Source organism: Mustela erminea, chromosome X, assembly GCF_009829155.1.
Source record: "Mustela erminea isolate mMusErm1 chromosome X, mMusErm1.Pri, whole genome shotgun sequence".
NCBI classification, from domain to species: Eukaryota; Metazoa; Chordata; class Mammalia; order Carnivora; family Mustelidae; genus Mustela; species Mustela erminea.
In genome coordinates this window covers 49655066-49678616 of record NC_045635.1, presented here as the reverse complement: position 1 = coordinate 49678616, position 23551 = coordinate 49655066, and positions in this window count along the sequence as shown.

The following is a 23551-nucleotide window of genomic DNA, read 5'->3' as shown; positions in this document are numbered from 1 at the left end:
TATTTATTTTTTTGACAGAGAGAAAGAGAGAGAGAGATAACAAGGAGGCAGAGAGGCAGGCAGAGAGAGAGAGGGAGAAGCAGACTCCCTGCTGAGAAGAGAGCCCAATGCAGGGCTCAGTCCCAGGACCCTGAGAGATCATGACCTTAGCTGAAGGCACTGAGCCACCCAGGTGCCCTCCAGCTCTTGATTTCAGCTCAGTCATGATCTCAGTGTTGTGGGACTGAGCCCTGCATCAGGCTCTATCCTGGGTGTGGATCTTGCTTAACCTTCTCTCTCTCCCTCTCCCTCTGCCTATCTTTCTCTAAAAAAAGAAACAATCCTAAAAATGCTTCAATGAGCAATTATTAATCTTCATTAAACAAATAGAAAATGGGAATATCAGCAAAAACCTGGAAGTTATTTAAAAAGAATCAAATGTAAATTATATAACTGAAAAATACAGTAACCTAAATGTCACAGCACAGGCTCAATGGTACAGTGCAAATAACAGGATCAATAAATTTGAGAACAGATCAATAGAATTTAACCACCCCCAAAATAGTGAGTAAATAACTGAAAATAAATGAAGATAGTTCAAGGCTCTGCCCAATAATAACAAAAGGTCCTGTATTCATAATCAGAATCCCAGAAGAAGAGAAAATGAGAGGGATTGAATGCATATTTGAAGAAATAAAAACTGAAAATGTCCCAAATTTTGCAAAAGACAAGGAACAATTTCAAAAATAGTTTTTGAATATAAGAAATAATACAGAGATTTCCCATATACTTTCACTCAGCCCAGTGGCAAAGCATTGCAAAAAATAGGTCTATATTTCAACTGAAAAATTGACATTGATGCAATCCACTAATATTATTTAGATTTCCCTGGCTTACATTAATTTATTGGTGTGTTTATGTGAACTTAGTTCTGTGCAATGTTGTAACATATGTGGGTCCATATATCACCCAGTACAGTGAAGATACAGAACAACTTCATCACAGGTATTCACCTCCCCCAGATCCTTAAAGCCTGGAAATCACTAATGTCTACTTCATTTCTCTAATTTTCTTCTTTTTATTTATTTATTTATTCATTCATTCATTCATTCATTCATTCATTCATTTTCAGTATAATATTATTCATTGTTTTTGCACCACACCCAGTGCTCCATGCAATCCGTGCCCTCTCTAATACCCACCACCTGGTACCCCAAACTCCCACCCCCCCACCCCTTCAAAACCCTCAGATTGTTTTTCAGAGCCCATAGTCTCTCATGGTTCAACTCCCCTTCCAATTTCCCCCAACTCCCTTCTCCTCTCTAACTCCCCTTGTCCTCCATGCTATTTGTTATGCTCCACAAATAAGTGAAACCATATGATAATTGACTCTCTCTGCTTGACTTATTTCACTCAGCATAATCTCTTCCAGTCCCATCCATGTTGCTACAAAAGTTGGGTATTCGTCCTTTCTGATGGAGGCATAATACTCCATAGTGTATATGGACCACATCTTCCTTATCCATTCGTCCGTTGAAGGACATCTTGGTTCCTTCCACAGTTTGGCGACCATGGCCATTGCTGCTATGAACATTGGGGTACAGATGGCCCTTCTTTTCACTACATTTGTATCTCCACATCCCCTCCAACACATGTTGTTTCTTCTTTCAATAATGTTTGTAAGTTAAACCATACAGTATACAAACTTTGGGTATTGGCTTTTCTCACCCAGCATAATTTCCTAGAGTTTTATCCAAGTTGTAGCATGTATCAACATTTCATTACTTGTTATTGATGAGTATTATTCCATGACATGGCTGCTCCAGCTTTTAAACATTTATCCATTGAAAGACATATGTGTCATATTTAGTTTTTGGCTAGTATGAATAAAGCTGCTATACACATTGGATTACAAGTTTTTGTATATACATAACTTTTCATTTCTCTGGAATATATGCTCAAGAGTACAATCACTTGGGTGGGAGGTTGGGGTACCAGGTGTTGGGTATTATAGAGGGCATGGATTGCATGGAGCACTGGGTGTGGTGAAAAAATAATGAATACTGTTTTTCTGAAAATAAATAAAATAATTTAAAAAAGAGTACAATCACTGAATTGTGTCATAATTACATGTTTAGTTTTATAAGAAACTGCCAAAATGCTTTCTAGATTGACTGTACCATTTTACAACATTTTTTTCCAATTTTACATCTTTAACAACAATGAATGACTTACCAGGTTTTCTACATCCCTGTCAGTGTTTGGTGTTACAACTCTTTTATTTTAGCCATTCTGATGGATGTATAATAATATTCTATTTTTATTTTAAATTGTATTTCACTAATTGATAATGATAATAAACATTGTGTGTGTTTATTTGCCATCTGTATGTCTTCTCTGAATTGTTTCTTAATATCTCTTTTTTTAATTTTCTAGTTATTTTTTGTGGGTTTTTTTATTTTTGTTGAATTTTGAATTGTTTCTGTATTTTGTATATACCTTAGATAATTAGCCTTTAACATATATGTAATTTGTTGCCTATAAACAGTAATCTATATGAAGTTTGTCTTTTCACCTTCTTTCTGTCTTCAGATAGAAAAAGCTTTTGATTCTGATAAAGTGTAATGTATCAATTTTCCCCTTTATATATTTTGCTTTTGGTGTCAAGTCAGAGAACTCATCACCTAATCATAGATCCTGAATACCTTCACTTATTCTTTCTTCCTTAAGTGGTTTATATTTCCAGTTTAGGTCAAGGTTCACAGTTTGTTGAAAGGGCTATCTTTCCTCTGCTGAGCCACTTTTGCACTTTCCTCAAAAATGAAGGAGAGAGGAAGATAGTGGTAGAGTAGAAAGACTCTAGACTTGTTTCATCCTGTGAATACAACTGGATAATTATCAAATTATCCTAAATACACAGGAATTATCCTGAAGACTGGCACAACAAACTCCACAACTAAAGAGATAGAGATGTGACAGTGGAGAAGGTAAGAAGTGTAGAGAGGTGGTTTGCAGTAGAAACTGATCACAGGTGCTATTGAGGGGAGGGAGCTGTGGTCAGGGAGAATAGTGAGAGAGAGGAGCATACAGGGGAATGTGTAATGAGGTTTCTCCAAAACCACTGGCTTTGAATACAAGAAGGGCTGAATTTTTTGAGTTGTTGCAACCAGTTGGGCTTAAATCTTGAAGTTTTACAGGTGAGTGAATTTGGCTAGGATGGCACCAAGTGCACTGCCCAGCACCTCGAGGGAAGGCAGACAAACAACCCAGGGACAGACAGTGTGGAAACAGTTATTTGAAGAATTCCTGGAGCACACAGAGATGAGGTTATTCACTCTCCTAGAATCATGTCACCAAGCAGTAGTATTCAGAGAGATGCCTTTCTGGGAACAAAGAAGGTGTCTGGTGCCATATGCTACCCCACCTGCAGCATAAAAAACAGAGACACTGGAGAAGGTAGAAGATCACAGATACTGGCTGCCTAACATGTTTATATGAAGGCACAACCCCCGTGCTTTGGCAGGACTGCCCTTCTCACTTAAACTTGCCTCAGTCACAGCATAGAGAACCCATTCCCCATAAGATCAGTACTCACCACTGCCCACACCATATCTCCTGGCCAGAGCATTCTATAGGGCCTCACTTCTGGTAGAAGTAATGCCAGATTTCATTTCAAAAGCAGACCAGAGCACACCTAGGTAAAAATAATAACATTCAGGCCAGGAAACAGAAACTGCCCACAGCAAGCAAGGAAAGCATCTGCAGAGTAGAGGCCCAAAGAATAGACAGAAACAAACAAACAAACAAACAAAACAACCCACAACAACATAACACATGCATCACACACTGAAGATACTTCCTAAAGCACCAGGGTTAGGATACTACATGACCTCTTCTTCATAAAGCCATCACTTCCAGGAGAAAGAGACATAACTGGCTTTTCTAATACAGAGAAAGAGGCAGAAACTTACACAAAATGAAAAGATGGAGTGATTTATGACAAATGAAAGAACAAGATGAGGCCATAGCCAGAGATCTAAGTGAAACAGGTCTAAGTAACATGCCTAATGGAGAACATATAGCAATAATCATAAGGCCAATCATGGGCTTGAGGAAAGAATAGAAGACATCAGGGGGACCCTTACCACAGAGATAAAAGAGTTAAAATAAATTGATAAGAGATGAAGTGTGCAATAAATGATATTGGAAACAGGCTTGTTACAATGAAGAACAGGCTGGGTGAAACAGAAGAACAGATTAGTAACACAGAAGAGAAAGTAATGAAAATAATGAAGTTGAACAAAAGAGAGAAAGAAGAACTATGGAACATGAGAATAGACTTAGGAAACTCAGTGTATCCACGAAATGTAATAACATTTGGATCATAGAAGTCCAAGGAAAAGAAGAAAGAGAAAAGAAGAGAGAAAAATAATTTGAGGAAATAATAGCTTAAATTTCCTGAGCCTGGAAAAGGAAATAGAAATCTGGATCCAGGAGACACAGAGAACTCCCATCAAAATCAACAAAAACAGGCCAACACCAAGACATACAGTCATTAAATTTGTAGAATACTGCTATAAAGAAAAATCTTAAAGGTAGCAGGACAAAGGAGTCCTTAACTTATAAAGGAAGACCAATAAGGTCAGCTTAAGGTTTCTTAATAGAAACTTGGCAAGCCAGAAGGGAGTTGTATGATATATTCCCAATGGTGAATGGTAAAAAATCTGCAGCCAAGAGTACTATATATATCTCCTACAAGAGACTCATTTTAGATATAAAGTCACCTGTAGATTGATACTGAGGGGATGAAGGAACATTTATCAGGTAAACACACATCAAAAGAAAGCTGGAGTAGCAATACTTATATCAGAAAAACTAGATTTTAAAACAGACTGTAACAAGAGATGAAGAAGAGCACTATATCATAATGAAGAGGTCTATCCAACAAGAAGATCGAGCAATTGTCAATATTTATGCCTCCAACTTGGGAGCACCCATACGCAAATCAATAATGAACATAGAGCAACTCATTGATAATAATACAATAATAGTAAAGAAGTTAACACCCCACTTACACCAAAGGACAGATCATTTAAGTAGAAAATCAAGAAGGAAACAATGGCTTTCAACGACTCACTGGATCAGATGGACTCAACAGATATATTTGGAGCATGTTACCCCAACGTAGGAAAAAACACCTTCTTCTTGAGTGCACCTGGAACATTCTCCAGAATAGATCACATACTGGGACACAAATCATGCTTCAACAAATACAAAAATATTGAGATCAAATGATGCATATTTTCAGACCACAATGCTATGAAACTTGAATTCAATCACAAGAAAAATTTGGAAAGACCACAAATAAATGGTGGTTAAAAAAAACCCCACTAAAGAATGAATGGGGTAACCAGGAAATCAAATAAAAATTATAAAGGGGGGTGGGGTTATGGACATTGGGGAGGGTATGTGTTTTGGTGAGTGCTGTGAAGTGTGTAAACCTGGCGATTCACAGACCTGTACCCCTGGGGATAAAAATATGTGTTTATAAAAAAATTAAAAAATTAAAAAAAAATAAAATAAAAATTATTAAAAAAAATTTTAAAGATACATGGAAGCAAATGAAAATGAAAACATGACAGTCTAAAACCTTTGGGATGCAGCAAAAATGGTCCTAAGAGGAAAATATAGAGCAATACAGACCTATCTCAAGAAGGAAGAAAAGTCTCAAATGCAAAACCTAATCTTAGACCTAAAGGAGCTAGAAAAAGAACAGCAAATAAAGCCTAAAGCCAGAAGAAGGGGTATAATAAAGATTAGAGCAAAAATAAACTATATAGAAACAAACAATACATAAATAGAACATTGGAAACTAGGAGATGGTTCTTTGAAAGGATTAATAAAATTGATAAACCCCAGCCAGACTTATCAAAATAAAAAGAGAAATGGCCCAAATACAACTACATGTGAAAGAGATGTTACAACAAACACCACAGAAACACCACAGAAATACAATTATAAGAGAGTATTAGGAAAAATTATATGCCAACAAATTGCACAACCTGGAAGAAATGGATAAATTCCTAGAAACAAACTAACTATTGAAACTGAAACAGGATGAAATGGAAAATTTGAACAGACCCATACCCAGCAAGGAAATTAAATCAGTGATCAAAAATCTCCCAACAAACAAAAGTCCAGTGCCAGAAGGCTTCCTAAGGGAATTCTACCAAACATTTAAAGGAGAGTTAAAGATCTATAAAGGGATTATCAAACTTAACACCTAAAACCAAATAATTCAGTCAAGGAATGGACAGCAGACATGAACAGACACTTCTCCAAAGAAAACCTACAAATGGCCAACAGACACATGAAAAAATGCTCCATATCATTTGACATCAGAAAAACACAAATCAAAACCACAATGATACCACCTCACACCAGTCAGAATGGCTAAAATTAACAAGACAGGAAACAACAAATATTGCCAAGGATGCAGAGAAAGGTGACCCCTCCTATATTGTTGATAGCCACTCTGGAAAATAGTTTCTCAAAATGTTAAAAATAAAAAAGGTACCCTATGACCCAGCAATTGCACTACTATGTATTTACTGCAAAGATACAAATGTATTGATTTGTAAGGGACACCTACAGCCCAGCATTTATAGCAGCAAGATCCACAATAGCCAATCTGTGGAAAGTGCCCAGATGTCCATCAAAAGATGAATGGATAAAGAAGATGTGGTATATATACACAATGGAATATTACTCTGCCATCAGAAAGGATGAATACTAACCATTTGCATCAATATGGTTAGAACTGGAGGGTATTATGCTAAGTGAAGTAAGTCAGTCAGAGGAAGACAATTATCATATATTTTCTCTCATATGCAGAATATAAGAAACAGTGCAGAGGATCATAAGGGAAGGGAGGGATAACTGAATGGGGAAATAGCAGAGAAGGAGACAAACCTTGAGAGACTTTTAACTCTGGGAAACAAACTGAGGGTTGCTGAAGGGGAGGTGGGGGGGATGGGGTAACTGGATGATGGGCATTAAGGAGGGTACATGATGTGAGGAGCACTAGGTGTTACACACAACTAATAAATCATTGAACACTACTTTAAAAACTAATAGTGTCCTATATGTTGGCTAACTGAACATAATAAAAAATAAATTTAAAACAATTAAAAAAATCAGCAAGGAAGATGTCAAGTTTTTATTAATTGCAGATGATGTAAAACTCTATGTTGAAAACCTGAAAGATTCCACCAAAAACGTACTAGAAATGATACACTAATTCAGTAAAGTTTCAGAATACAAAATTAATGTATTGAAATCTGTTGATTTGTATACACAAATAATGAAACAGCAGAAAGACAAATCAAGGAATTGATCCTATTTACAATTTCATCAAAACTAATAAGTACCTAGAAGTAAACCTCAACAAATACGTGAAAGACCTGTACTCGGAAAACTATATAATGCTGATGAAATAAATTGCAGGTGGCACAAAGAAATGGTAAGACATTTTATGCTCATTGTTTGGAAAAACAAATATTATTAAAATGTCTATATTACCCAAAGCAATCTATGCATTTAATGCATTTAATGTATTTTGATAAATACATCAGCATGTTTGACAGAGCAAGAGCAAACAATGCTTAAACTTGCATGGAACCACAAAAGGTCATGAATAAGCAATTGAGAAAGAAAAGCAAAGCTGGAGGCATCACCATTCTGAACTTCAAGGTATAATATAAGGCTTTAGTGATCAAAACAGTATAGCACTAGCACGAAAAAATTTATATGATGATACATATATCCTTATGTGTGTGTGTGTGTATATATATATAGATAGATAGATAGATAGACAGATATCAAGGAGTGCACTTTTGATGAGGACTGGGTGTTGTATGAAAGCTTTGAGTTACCAAATTTTACACATGAAACTAATATTACACTGTATGTTAACTACCTGGAATTGAATAAAAATAAACAACAACAACAAAACCCCCAAATGGACCAATTGAATAATTAAAGAGCATTTGGAGCCCCATTTTCCCTATATTTCTCAGGTTGGTGGATGATTGCCATGTACATTCTCACCCTAGCAGAAGTCTGGGATTTTATTCTCTGGAGAGGTCTCTGATGTGCAAAATACCAGGCATAAACCCTAAACCTAATGGCTACCCTTAACAAACAAACAAACAAAAAAAACAAAAAAAAAAGAGAGAAGAGAATATGGATGCCCAACCCAGTTATTATTGTATATATTGACAATGGTATCCTAAAACATACAAAATTTCAAGGGACCTAGATAGCAAAAACAATCTTTAAAAGAAGGAAATTGTAGGAGTCAGAATTCCTTATTATAAAACTAAATATAGAGCTATAGGAACTAAGACAGTATGGTACTGGCATAAAGACAGATAACTGTATTTCAATGGAGTAGAAATGAATTACAAGTCCACAAATAAATGCTTACATTTATAGGCAATTGATAATTGATAAGAGTGCACAGACAACTTTATGTGGAAATAATAGTCTTTGTAAATAGTAATGCTCAGATAAATGTACATCAGGATGCAAAATAAATATTTCATATAATTTCCTCATACCAGCCACAAACAAAATTCTCAATGTCATAAACTTATGTATCAGAGCTAAAAATATAACATTTTTTAAAAAAATTTTCTTTATCTCTTTATTTTATCACCTCAAGATTCATTGTTTATGCATCATACCCAGTCCTCTGTGCAATACATGCTCTCCTTAATACCCACCACCAGGCTTACTCATCCCCCAACCCCCTTCCTTCCAAAACCCTCAGTTTGTTCCTCAGAGTACAGAGTCTCTCATGCTTCATCTCCCCCTCCAATTTCCCCCAATCCCTTTTCCTTTCCTTCTCCTTGTCCTCCACATTATTCCTTATACTCCACAAGTAAGTGAAATCATATGATAATTGACTCCATCTGCTTGACTTATTTCACTCAGCATAATCTCCACCAGTCCCATCCATGTTGATACAAAAGTTGGGTATTCATCCTTTCTGATGGAGGCATAATACTCCATAGTGTATATGGACCACATCTTCCTTATCTATTCGTCCGTTGAAGGGCATCTTGGTTCTTTCTACAGCTTGGCAACCGTGGCCATTGCTGCTATAAACATTGGGGTACAGATGGTCTTTCTTTCACTACATCTGTAGCTTTGGCATAAATACGCAGTAGTGCAATTGCAGGTCATAGGAAAGTTCTATTTTTAATTTCTTGAGGAATCTCCACACTGTAATTCTCTTTTTTGATGGGATCCTTGTCTGATTTTGGGATCAAGGTGATGCTGGCTTCATAAAATGAGTTTGGAAGTTTTCCTTCCATTTCAATTTTTTAGAATGGTTTCAGGAGAATAGGAATTAATTCTTTAAAGGCTTGGTAGAATTCCCCTGGGAAGCCATCTGGCCCTGGGCTTTTGTTTCCTTGGAGATTTTTGATGACTATTTCAATCTCCTTACTGGTTATGGGTCTGTTCAGGCTTTCTATTTCTTCCTGGTTCAGTTGTGGTAGTTTATATGTCTCTAGGAATGCATCCATTTCTTCCAGATTGTCAAATTTGTTGGCATGCAGTTGCTCATAGCATGTTCTTATAATTGTTTGTATTTCTTTGGTGTTGGTTGTGATCTCTCTTCTTTCGTTCATGATTTTATTTATTTGGGTCCTTTCTCTTTTCTTTCAGATAATTCTGAGAAGAGCCTTTCCAATCTTATTAATTCTTTCAAAGAACCAGCTCCTAGTTTCTTTGATTTGTCCTATTGTGTTTTTTGTTTGTTTGTTTTTTGTTTGGTTTTGTTTTGGTTTGGTTTCTATTTCATTGATTTCTGCTCTGATCTTGATTATTTCTCTTCTCCTGCTGGGTTTAGGCTTTCTTTGTTGTTCTTTCTCCAGCTCCTTTAGGTGCAGGGTTAGGTTGTGTATTTGAGACCTTTCTTGTTTCTTGAGAAAGGCTTGTATCATTATATATATTTCCTCTCAGGACTGCCATTGCTGTGTTCCACAGATCTTGAACTATTGTGTTTTCATTATCGTTTGTTTCCATGAGATTTTTCAATTCTTCTTTAATTTTCTGGTTGACCCATTCATTCTTTAATAAGATGCTCTTTAGTCTCCATGTATTTGGGTTCGTTCCAAATGTCCTCTTGTGATTGAGTTCTAGCTTCAGAGCATTGTGGTCTGAAAACATGCAGGGAATGATCCCAATCTTTTGATACCAATTGAGACCCAATTTGTAACCCAGGATGTGATCTATTGTGGAGACTGTTCCATGTGCACTAGAGAAGAATGTGTATTCTGTTGCTTTGGGATGGAATTTTCTGAATCTATCTGTGATGTCAATCTGGTCCTGTGTGTCATTTATGGCCTTAATTTCTTTGTTGATCTTTTGCTTGGATGATCTGTCCATTTCAGTGAGGGGAGTGTTAAAGTCCCCTACTATTATTATATTATTGTCAAAGTAAGTGTTTGATTTTGTTATTAATTGGTTTATATATTTGGCTGCTCCTATGTTAGGGGCATATATATTTAAACTTGTTAGATCTTCTTGTTGGACAGACCTCTTGAGTATGATATAGTGTCCTTCCTCATCTCTTATTATTGTCTTTGGCTTAAAATCTAATTGATCTGATATAAGGATTGCCACACGAGGTTTCTTCTGATGTCCATTAGCATGGTATATTGTTTTCCACCTGCTCACTTTAAATCTGGAGGTTTCTTTGGGTCAAAAATGTGGTGTTTGTAGGCAGCATATTGATGGGTTTTGATTTTCTATCCATTCTGATACCCTGTTTCTTTTGATTGGGGCATTTAGCTCGTTTACATTCAGGGTAACTTTTGAGAGATATGAATTTAGTGCCATTGTATTGCCTGTAAGTTAACTGTTACTGTATCGTGTCTCTGTTCCTTTCTGTTCTACTAGTTTTAGGTTCTCTCTTTGCTTAGAGGACCCTTTCAACATTTCCTGTAGAGCTGGTTTGGTGTCTGCAAATTCTTTCAGTTTTTGTTTGTCTTGGAAGCTTTTAATCTCTCCTTCTATTTTCAATGATATCCTAGCTGGATATAGTATTCGTGGCTGCATGTTTTTCTTACTTAGTGTTCTGAATATATAATGCCAGTTCTTTCTGACCCGCCAGGGCTCTGTGGATAAGTCTGCTGCCAATCTAATATTTTTACCATTGTATGTTACAGACTTCTTGTCCTGGGCTGCTTTCAGGATTTTCTCTGTCGCTAAAACTTGTAAATTTTACTATTAGGTGATGGGGTGTGGACCTATTCTTATTGATTATGAGGGGGGTTCTCTGCACCGCCTGGATTTTGAAGCTTGTTCCCTTTGCCATATTAGGGAAATTCTCTCCAATATACCTTTTGCTCCCTTCTCTCTTTCTTCTTCTTCTGGAATCCCAATTATTCTAATGTTGTTTTGTCTTATGGTGTCACTTATCTCTCAAATTCTCCCCTTGTGGTCCAGTTGTTGTTTGTCTCTCTTTTGCTCAGCTTCTTTATTCTCTGTCATTTGGTCTTCTATATCACTAATTCTTTCTTCTGCCTCATTTATCCTAGCAGTAAGAGCCTCCATTTTTTATTGCACGTCATTAATAGCTTTTTTTAAATTTCAACTTGGTTAGATTTAGTTCTTTTATTTCTCCATAAAGGGCTTTTATCTCTCTGGACAGTGTTTCTCTAATATCTTCCATGCCTTTTTTGAGTCCAGCTAGAACCTTGAGAATCGTCATTCTCACCTCTAGGTCTTACATATTACCATTGTCCATATTGATTAGGTCCCTAGCCTTCGGAACTGCCTCTTATTCTTTTTTTTGTGTGTGGTGAGTTTTTCTGCCTTGTCATTTTGTCCAGATAAGAATATATGAAGGAGAAAATAAAATACTAAAAGGGTGGCAAAGACCCCAGGAAAATGTGCTTTAACCAAATCAGAAGAGACCCCAAATCGTGTGGGGGATAAAAAGAAGTTCTGAAAAAAAATTAAAAAAAAAGAAAACAAATAAAGAAAAATATAAAAAAGAAAAAATTATATATATACATACATATATATATGTGTATATATATATATATATATATATATATACACATATATATATATATATGACTGGTGACTAGAACAGGGTCACCCACTTAATTTTGGGAGTATTTTGGTCTCTTAGAAGAAACTACCTCCCAAAATTTTAAAGAATGAAAATCATATATAAGGGCAAACACAATGAAGGGATGGAATATGCCTATAAAGATGAAAAAAATTAATTTCTAAAAAAGGAGTTGATAAACTAAGTTGGTTGGGAGAATAAAAAAAAAGAAAGTGGAGAGAATTTGCTCAGGCTGGAGACTAGAATGAGCCCAGAGCTAGATTTAGGGTCTATTTTGATCTATTAGAAGAAGTTGTACCCCAATTTTCTTAGAAGAAAAAACCCTGTATGTATACAAAAAATAATGTCAAATACAATGAAGGATTAAATATGACTATAAGAATGAAGGTCAAAAAAGATTTTTTTTTAATGAAAGGTATTTTTAAGATAAACTAGTTACAAAATGTTAAAAGTGGAAAAGGTAAAAGTTAAAAAAATAATAGCAGAAGAAAAAAATAAAATAAAAAAAATTAATGAACTGCAAGACTAAAGAATCATGGGGAGAAAGACATAAATTCCATGCTTTGCTTTCTGCTCCTCTGGAATTCCGCTGTTCTCCTTAGTAAGTGAACTTGGTCTTGGCTGGATTTCTTGTTGATCTTCTGGGGGACGGGCCTGTTGTAGTGATTATCAAGTGTCTTTGCCTGAGGCGGAATTGCACCACTGTTAGCAGGGGCCAGGCTAAGTAATCTGCTCAGGTTTGCTTTTGGGAGGTTTTGTTCCCTGAAACGCTTTTCGTAGACTTCGGACTTCCGGAGGAGAGGAATGAAACTGGCAGCCTCCTAATCTCTGGCCCAGAGGAGAAGAGAGCTCAGGGCCCCACTTCTCCATATGCCCTCAGAGAAAAGTGTTCAATCACTCCCATCTCCCTGGCCTCCAGCCGTGCTCTGAGCTCACCCAGCCTGTGACCAAACATCTCTGTCTCTGTCTCTGGTACACATCTCCACCTGGAATCTCCAAACCCCAAAGACCCCTGAGCTCTTCCAGGGGGTGTCTCCCCAGATCTTGTGGGAACCCCACTCAGAGCAGTGGCCTGTACCACGGATTATGGCTCAAGGTAACCCTGAGTTGACAGCTCACTCCTTGGCTCTGTCTCTGTAGCCGGCTTCCCCGCTCTAATACCTACAAGCTCTATGACACTCAGACACCCCCGATCATTCTGTGACCCCACAGGACCTAGGGCATGCTGACCCCATGTGGGCTTCATCCCGGTTTAGCCTCTGGAGCAATGTCCGTCAGTGGAGCAGACTTTTAAGAGTCCTGATTTTGTGCTCCATTGTTCCGCAGCTTTCCGGGAGCTGGCCTCTCCCCCCGTGGTCTCTCTTCCTGTCGCTTTGGATTCACTTCTCTGCTGGTCCTACCTTTCAGAAAGTGATGGATTTTCTGTTTCTAGAATTGTTGCTCTTCTTCTGTTCGATCTCCTTTTGGATTTATAGGTGTTTAAAATGGTTTGATAAGCTATCTAGCTGATCTCCTGCTACCTGATGTCATCTCAGCCTCCTACTTCTCCACCATCTTGACTCCTCTGATTCTTTCCCTTCTTGTGAGTGGGGTTGGCTTAATTCATTGCCGATGTTCCAAATCTTTAGGGTGTAAAAAGAGTTGGTGTATTCTGGGTTTTTCAATTTATTTTTGAGTGAATCTTGGATGGCTATGTATTTCCCCCTTGAACTCCCTTTGCCATATCCCATAAGTTTTGGACTGATATGTCTTCATTCTCTTTGGTTTCCATGCATTGTTTAAGTTCTTTGTGATTTCCTGGTTGACCTAAACATTCTTGACCAGGATGGTCTTTGGGTTCCATGTGTTTGAATTCCTTCCAGACATTTTCTCGTGGTTGAGTTCCAGTTTCAAAGCCTTGTGATCTGAGATTATTCAGGGAGTAATCTTAATCTTTTGGCATTGGTTGATCCCTGATTTGTTTTCCAGCATGTGGTCTATTCTGGCAAAAGTTCTATGTGCACTCAAGAAGAATTAGTATTCTGTTGTTTTAGGGTGAAGTGTTCTGCATATATATTGAGGTTCATCTGGTCCAATGTGTCATTCAAAGATCTTCTTTCTAGGGTGTCTTCGTGGCTCAGTTGATTAATCTGATGTCTTTGACTCAGGATATGACACCAGAGTCCTGTGATTGAGCTCCACACTGGGTTTCCTGCCCAGCAGAGAGCCTGCTTTTCTCTCTCCCTCTGCCTGTTGCTTGGCTTAATTGTGCTCTCTCTCTATCTCTATGTCAAATAAATATATAAAATCTTAAATAAAAACACAAAGCTCTTGTTTATTTATTGATTTTCTGCTTAGATGATCTGTCTATTACTGAGAGCGGCATGTTACGATCCCCTACAATTAATGTGTTCCTATAAATGAGACGTTATTTTGATTAACAGTCTGCTTATGTAGTTGGCTGCTCCCATATTCGTGCATAAATATTTACAATTGTTAGATCTTCTTGGTGGATAGACCCTTTAAGAATGATGTAGTGTTCTTCTGTACCTCTGAGTACAGTTTATAGCTTAAAATCTAATTTGTCTGATATGAGAATTGTTACCCAGCTTTCTTTTTTTTTTTTTTTTTGGCATTTTTAAAAATTAAATTGATTTATTTATTTTCAGAAAAACAGTATTCATTATTTTTTCACCACACCCAGTGCTTCATGCAATCTGTTCCCTCTATAATATCCACCACCTGGTACCCCAGCCTCCCCCCCGCCACTTCAAACCCCTCATATTGTTTTTCAGAGTCCATAGTCTCTCATGCTTCACCTCCCCTTCCAATTTACCCCAACTGCCTTCTACTCTCTATCTCCCCATGTCCTCCATGCTATTTGTTATGCTCCACAAATAAGTGAAACCATATGGTAATTGACTCTCTCTGCTTGACTTATTTCACTCAGTATAATCTCTTCCAGTCCCGTCCATGTTGCTACAAAAGTTGGGTATTCGTCCTTTCTGATGGAGGCATAATACTCCATAGTGTATACGGACCACATCTTCCTTATCCATTCGTCCATTGAAGGGCATCTTGGTTCTTTCCACAGTTTGGCAACCATGCCCATGGCTGCTATAAACATTGGGGTACAGATGGCCCTTCTTTTCACAACATCTGTATCTTTGGGGTAAATACCCAGGAGTGCAATGGCAGGGTCATAGGGAAGTTTTATTTTTAATTTCTTGAGGAATCTCCACACTGTTCTCCAAAGAGGCTGCACCAACTTGCATTCCCTCCAACAGTGTAAGAGGGTTCCCCTTTCTCCACATCCCCTGCAACATATGTTGTTTCCTGTCTTGATAATTTTGGCCATTCTAACTGGTGTAAGGTGGTATCTCAATGTGGTTTTAATTTGAGTCTCCCTGATGGCTTGTGATGATGAACACTTTTTCATGTGTCTGATAGCCATTTGTATGTCTTCATTGGAGAAGTGTCTGTTTATATCTTCTGCCCATTTTTTGATATGATTGTCTGTTTTGTGTATGTTGAGTTTGAGGAGTTCTTTATAGATCCTGAATATCAACCTTCTGTCTGTACTGTCATTTGCAAATATCTTCTCCCATTCCGTGGGTTGCCTCTTTGTTTTTTTGACTATTTCCTTTGCCGTTCAGAAGCTTTTGATTTTGATGACGTCCCAAAAGTTCATCTTCGCTTTTGTTTCCTTTGCCTTTAGAGACATATCTTGAAAGAAGTTGTTGTGGCTGATATCGAAGGGATTACTGCCTATGTTCTCCTCCATGATTCTGATGGATTCCTGTCTCACGTTGAGGTCTTTTATCCATTTTGAGTTTATCTTTGTGTACGGTGTAAGAGAATGGTCGAGTTTCATCCTTCTACATATAGCTGTCCAGTTTTCCCAGCACCATTTATTGAAGAGACTGTCTTTTTTCCACTGTATATTTTTTCTTGTTTTGTCGAAGATTATTTGACTATAGAGTTGAGGGTCCATATGTGGGCTCTCTACTCTGTTCCACTGGTCTATTGGTCTGTTTTTCGCCAAAACCTATGGCATACAGCAAAGGCGGTCCTAAGGGGGAAATAAATGGCCATCTAAGCCTCTCTCAAAAAAACCCCCAAAAAACAAAAAACAAAAAACAAAAAACAAAACAAAACAAAAACAAAAACAAAAACAAAAAACCAGAAATATCCAAAGCACAGCAGCTGTCTCTACACCTTAAAGAACTGGAGAATCAACAACAAATCAAACCAACTCCACACATAAGAAGGGAAATCATCACGATTAGAGCTGAGATCGATGAGGTAGAAACCAGAGATACAGTAGAACGTATCAATGAAACTAGAAGCTGGTTTTTTGAAAGAATCAATAAGATCGATAAACCATTGGTGACACTAATCTAAAAGAAAAGAGAGAAAGCTCAAATACATAAAATTATGAATGAAAAGGGAAATATCACAACTAACACCAAGGAAGTAGAAACAATCATCAGAAGTTATTATCAACAGTTATATGCTAATAAGCTATGCAACCTAGATGAAATGGATGCATTCCTGGAAAAATTGAACCAGGAAGAAAGTGACAACCTGAATAGACCAATATCTAGTAACGAGATTGAAACAGTGATCAAAGACCTCCCAAAAAACAAGAGCCCAGGACCTGATGGATTCCCTGGGGAATGGTACCAAACTTTCAAAGAAGAAATAACACCTATTCTCCTGAAGCTGTTTCAAAAAATTGAAGCAGAAGGAAAACTTCCAGATCCTTTCTATGAAGCCAGCATTACCCTGATCCCCAAACCAGGCAAAGACCCTACCAAAAAGGAGAATTTCAGACCAATATCACTGATGAATATGGATGCTAAGATTCTCAACAAGATCCTAGCCAACAGGATCCAACAGCACATTAAAAAGATTATCCACCATGACCAAGTGGGGTTCATCCCTGGGCTACAAGGATGGTTCAACATTTGCAAATCAATGTGATAGAACAAATTAATAAGAGAAAAGAGAAGAACGACATGGTTCTCTCAATTGATGCAGAAAAAGGATTTGACAAAATCCAGCATCCGTTCCTGATTAAAACGCTTCAAATGATAGGGATAGAGGGAACATTCCTGAACTTCATGAAATCTATCTATGAAAGACCCACAGCAAATATCATCCTCAATGGGAAAACGCTTGCATCCTTCCCGTTGAGATCAGGAACACGACAAGGATGCCCACTCTCACCACTCTTGTTCAACATAGTATTAGAAGTCCTAGCCTGAGCAATCAGACAACAAAGAGAAATCAAAGGTATCCAAATTGGCAATGAAGAAGACAAATTCTCTCTATTCGCAGATGACATAATTCTTTATATAGAAAACCCAAAAGATTCCATCCCCAAACTACTAGAACTCATACAACAATTCAGCAATGTGGCAGGATACAAAGTCAATGTGCAGAAATCAGTGGCTTTCTTATACACTAATAATGAAAATACAGAAAGGGAAATTAGAGAATCGATTCCATTTAGTACAGCACCAAGAACCATAAGATACCTGGGAATAAACCTAACCACAGTGGTAAAGGATCTGTACTCGAGGAACTACAGATCACTCATGAAAGAAATTGAAGAAGAAACAAAAAGATGGAAGACCATTCCATGCTCTTGGATCGGAAATATAAACATTGTTAAAATGTCTATACTGCCTAGAGCAATCTACACTTTTAATGCTATTCCAATCAAAATTCCACCGGTATTCTTCAAAGAGCTTGAGCAAATAATCCTAAAATTTGTATGGAATCAGAAGAGACCCTGAATTGCTAAGAAAATGTTGAAAAACAAAAATAAAATGGTGCGCATCACGTTACCTGATTTCAAGCTTTACTACAAATCTGTGATCTTAGATCTCTTTTTAGTACTGACAGATCTGCTCTCACTTCCATCAGTATAGTTTCTATGTTGCCCCTAATGTTCTTCTCCAACTTAGCCATTATAATTATTACAGTGAATTCCCTTTCCAACATACCATTTATGTCCATATCCAATAGTTCTGTGGCTGAGGGCACAGTATCTGAATTTTTCCTCTATTGGTGTTTCTTAACCTAGTTATTTTGTTGAAAGGCGGTTGAGGGTATGCATTGCTGAATATATCAACCATGATCTAGGCAAGGTGTACCCTAAAAAGTCTCTGAGCAACTGAAAGTCACCACCAAAAAGAAAGAAAAAAGAAAAAGAGAGAAAAAGCATAGAAAACCCAGCCAAAATTAGCCCCCAAAATAAGATTTGTAAGGTACATAAACAAAAATTAACAAACAAAAAGACCAACAAAAGTAAAAGACAAGCAAAAAAAAAAAAAGCCAAGATGAACCCCAAGAATAACATTTATATAGTAGAAGAACAAAAACAAATACCCAGAAGCATTAACAGAAGAGTAAGATGGTAAGGTAGTTATAAACCCTCAGTGTGGGAGAGGAAGAGTATTTCGGTTCTTCCTGCATGAATCTTGTTATCTTTGTTAAGGAACTAAACTTTCCAGAAATAAAGGGAAATTAAAACTGGTTTATATATAGGGGTAGTATTGGATAGGGAAAAAGGATTACTTTGAAGCTTATATCTATATGTATAAAGGGAAAAGAAAAGATAAGAAAAAGAAACCCAGGTGTGTGTATGAGAAAAGTTCAAGTTAAAAAGTTATTATGGAATGTGGTGTATTAAACCTCTAGTTGTACTGGTCAGTGGGTTAGGAAAAATTAAAAGAACAAGAATCATGAGAATGAGTTAAAGAAAAAAGAGTGGAAGAAAAGTTGTATCTATGAAATAAATATACAGGTTTGGTGCAATAGCGTGGGCTTAATATATTGTTTTCCTCTGATGCTGGGGTTTTACAGTTTTATGTGGACCCTGTGGTGGTTTTCCTCTTGTTCTTTTGGCTTGTATTCTGGGGTAGGGGCCTGCCCCATTGTTTTTCAGTCAGTCCTGCTTGGGCTGAGTCACCCTGCCCCTTATCAAGGTCTTGGGCTCTGTGGATACTGGTTTTTCAGGCTTTTGTTCTCTGGAGGTTTTCGTTGTTTGGTGGCTTTGTGCCGGTTTTTAGAGGTTTAGTGGAAAGTAAATTGTTCACACCCAGACCTCCTCCCCAGAGAGAAGCCTCAGTCTGCTCCCCTCTGGGTGGTCCAGAAAACAGAGACTACCCCTCTACAGACTCCGCTGAACACTGCAGACTCCCACAGGCGGTGCACACCCCCAGCCACCTTCTCAGTGTTTGCCCAAGGCCCCCACTTCTTTCTTCAACCCTGTGCCACTAAAACCATGAATGATATTGTTCTGGGCAAGGCCAAACCTGGGTGACTGCCATTGCCAGGACTGCTGTCTGGGGTTCATGTCCACACTGGGTGCTTTCACACCTGGCAGAGGCACTGGTCATTGAAGGCTGTGGGCCAAGGGACCCTGACCAGAGTTTGTACCAGGTTTTCTCAGTTGCAGGCTGGTCCACCTGGTTTCCTTGGTGCTCATACCAGACTCTCTCAGGTGCAGGCAGGTGTGCCCAGCCTGAGTGGTGTGCAAGCCACAGAAAGCCTTGTTCTCAGGGAACACAGACTGTAGACCCTGCAGGGCTCTCTCTGGTATGGATGGTCACGGGCAGTGACCATCCTGGGACCGTGGGCTCGGACCCATGCCCATGACTTCCCAATTCCACCATTTGACCCTTAAGATCTTTTACTCTTTTTGAGTGCTTTTAACCAAACTCCAAGTTAATGCTGGTCCCCATTCACAGGTCACTTACTTATTGGAGTATTACTTTTCAGTGTGTTGCTTCTGGTGGCTCCCTCCCAGTCCAAGCATTTCCACTCCACTGTACCTTTCCACTGATGTCTTCTACCCCCATAGAGATCCAGAAGTGTATAATCTTACATCTCAGACTGATTTCATTGGTGTTCAGAGTGTTCTGGTAGATATTTAGCTCACTTTAGGGGACTGGTTGTAACAGGGTCGCCTATTTCTCTGCCATCTTGCCCCTTCGCAAAGTATAGCATTTTTAAAGGAAAACACCACTGCAAATCTTTGTGACCTTCAGTAGACAATGGTTTCTTATATGTGATGAAAAAACACACCCAACCAAAGAAAAAGTGGATAAATTATCCTTCAACAAAATTATAATCTTTGTGTTTCAGAGGACACTGTGAGTTCAGTGAAGGGATAACCCATAAATGGAAAAAAAAAGGGTTTGTAAATGAAAAATTTGCTAAAGAGCTAATGTTGAATATATTAAGAAATCTTGCAGCTCAATAATAATAAGACAAATATTCCAGTTTAAAAATGGGTAAAGGATCTAAATAGACATTTCTCCAAAAGAGTTATATAAATGGCTAATAGGATAATTAAAAATGTTCAACATCATTAATTATCAGATAAATCAAAATCATAATGAGATACCATATCACACCTACTGGAATGACTAAAAAATACACAAAATAACAGCACTGATGAGGGTATTGAGAAATTACAGCCATCATATATTGCCGATAGGATTATATAATAGTGCAGTCATTTTGGAAAGCAGTATAGCCATTTCTTCAAAATATTAGCTATAGAGTTGCCATATGGTTGAGCACTATACTCCTTAAGTATATACCTAATAAAAATTGGAGGGTGAGATGAACCATGGGAGGCTGTGAACTCTGAGAAACAAACTGAGACTTTGGAAGGGAGGGGGCTGGCGGGATGGGTGAGCCTGGTGGTGGGTATTAAGGAGAGCACATATTGCATGGAGCACTGGATGTGGTGCATAAACAATGAATCTTGGAACACTGAAAAAATAAAATTAAATTTAAAAACTAATGTATTTCAACAGTTGAGGGACAACAGGGTGGCTCAGTTAGAAGAGCATGTGGTTCTTGACTTAGGGGTTGTGTGTTCAATCCCTCATCTTGTTGTAGAGAGTTTAAATGATTAAACTAAAAAAAAAATTAAAATTTTCTTGAGAAAAAATATGTCTATACCAAAAATTGTACATAAATGTTTACAGAACTATCTATAATAGCCTAGTTGTATAAATAATCAAAATCTCCCTCAACTGATGAGTGGATAAACCATAAATGGTATATCTGTACAATGGAATGTTTTACAACAATAAAAAGGCATAGGTGAATCTCAAAATCATTATACTAAATGAAAAAGCCAGACACAAAAGAGTACAATACTGTATGATCACTTTCATATAAAATGTCCAGAGTTGACAAGTCCAGAGAGATAAGAGGTATTTTAATGGTTAACTATGGCTGGATGGTTTTGATGGGAATAAAGAAAGACTATTGAACTATTCTGTATTTGAGTAGCGCTGAAAATTGTAAGCAACAGACTGATGTGACAGGTTAGATTTTCTGTTAAGAATATTACATTTACAACATATAAGATAAAGTGAAGAGATGGGACGCCTGGGTGGCTCAGTTGGTTAAGCAGCTGCCTTCGGCTCAGGTCATGATCCCAGCGTCCTGGGATCGAGTCCCACGTCGGGCTCCTTGCTCAGCGGGGAGCCTGCTTCTCCCTCTGCCTCTGCCTGCCATTCTGTCTGCCTGTGCTCACTCTCTCCCCCTCTCTCTCTCTGATTAAAAAAAAAAAAAAAAAAAAAAAAAAAAAAAAAAAAAAAAAAAAGATAAAGTGAAGAGAATTGTGTGTGGATAGTGAAATAAAAAAATTGGAACCTAGTGTAATAATTTTGATTGCATTTGTTGAGGATCTGCTTTAAATCCTGCTGGGTCAGAAGGAAAATACTTAGGAAGTAACAGTAAGTAGAAAATTGATAATAAACTTGAAGTAAGTAGATACGATGATTCCACAATGATTCCCAAATTGCTGGATTGAAAAGCAGCATAGAAGTTGACTTTCTTCACCCAGGTAGAGGCTGGATTAGGAGCAGAAATTTTAAGGTTCGAGTGGCTGAGTGACCTGTAATATTCATTCAGTGGTCTTGGTTACATTTCTTTTTAACTTTCTATTCAATTAAAAGTGTCCAGGACAGAGAGAGTCAATTATCATATGGTTTCACTTATTTGTGGAGCATAACAAATAGCATGGAGGACATAGGGAGTTAGAGAGGAGAAGGGAGTTGGGGGACATTGGAAGGGGAGGTGAACCATGAGAGACTACGGACTCTGAAAAACAATCTGAGGGTTTTGAAGGGGCGGGGGGTGGGAGGTTGGGGTACCAGGTGGTGGGTATTATAGAGGGCATGGATTTCATGGAGCACTGGGTGTCGTGCAAAAATAACGAATACTGATATGCTGAAAATAAATAAAAAATAAATTTAAAAAAAAGTGTCCACGGCACCTGGGTGGCTCAGTGGATTAAACCTCTGCCTTCAGCTCAGGTCATGATCTCAGGGTCCTGGGATCGAGCCCTGCATGGGGCTCTCTGCTCAGTGGGGAGCCTGCTTCCCCTTCTCTCTCTCTCTCTCTCTGCCTCTCTACTTGTGATCTCTGTCATATAAATAAATAAGATCTTTTTAAAAAAAAGTGTCCAGCTTTAGTTGCATCACTATATTTCTATTTAAATGTGTACATATTTCACATTGTTCTAGAAGTTTGACTGATGTCAAATTTATGCCACCACCCACAAATGTAAGCTTTTTTGCCCTCTAATTAACCTGCCTGTAATGTTGTACCTTGAAAGCATGAAGCTATTCTCTGTTATCATGCAAGGAAACAGGATAGAAAAAAATGAGTTGGACAAATTGGATAAGAGAAACCTTTTAAGCATTTTGGATAGACAGAAGCTTTATTCTTTTAAAATCATAGACTTAAAAAATTATTTATTTTTTAATATCTTTTCAGTATTCCAGAAATCATTGTTATGGCTTCTTTTTAATTGAAGTATAGTTAGTTGATGCTCACGACAAGCAGAGCTACCATCTGTCACCATAAGACACAGTATACCATTGAATACATTATGCTGTGCCTATCCTCTATTCCCATGACTTATTCTTTCCATAACTGGAAGACTGTACCTCCCACTCCCCTTTATCCATTACCACCTCCCCTCTGGCAACTAACAGTTTGTTCTCTGTTTTTATGTAACTGTTTCTAAGAAGCCTTGTCTTCAAGATGAATATATCTGCCCTTTGAATATTCCATAAAGGAGTAGAAAAATATTATAGCTTACATTGGTTTTATTAGGAGAAATTGATTTCGGGGTTTCCAAGAGGGAAGTATAAAATGTTTGAAATATTTTTATGTTTAAATAATGTATTTGATACCTGTGATATGTATGTTCACTTCAGCATTCTACATACATAGCTACAGGATGAAATTCATAATTGTCTATTTAAGATAACTTAATTTGGTCTAGCTGAACTTGAGTCTAGCCTGTGGGCTGGGTTTACATCTCCTTTTTTCTCTTATCATGGTAGGATCTGCCACAATCTTATATATATTCTCACAGGGTTGACAAAAATCCAA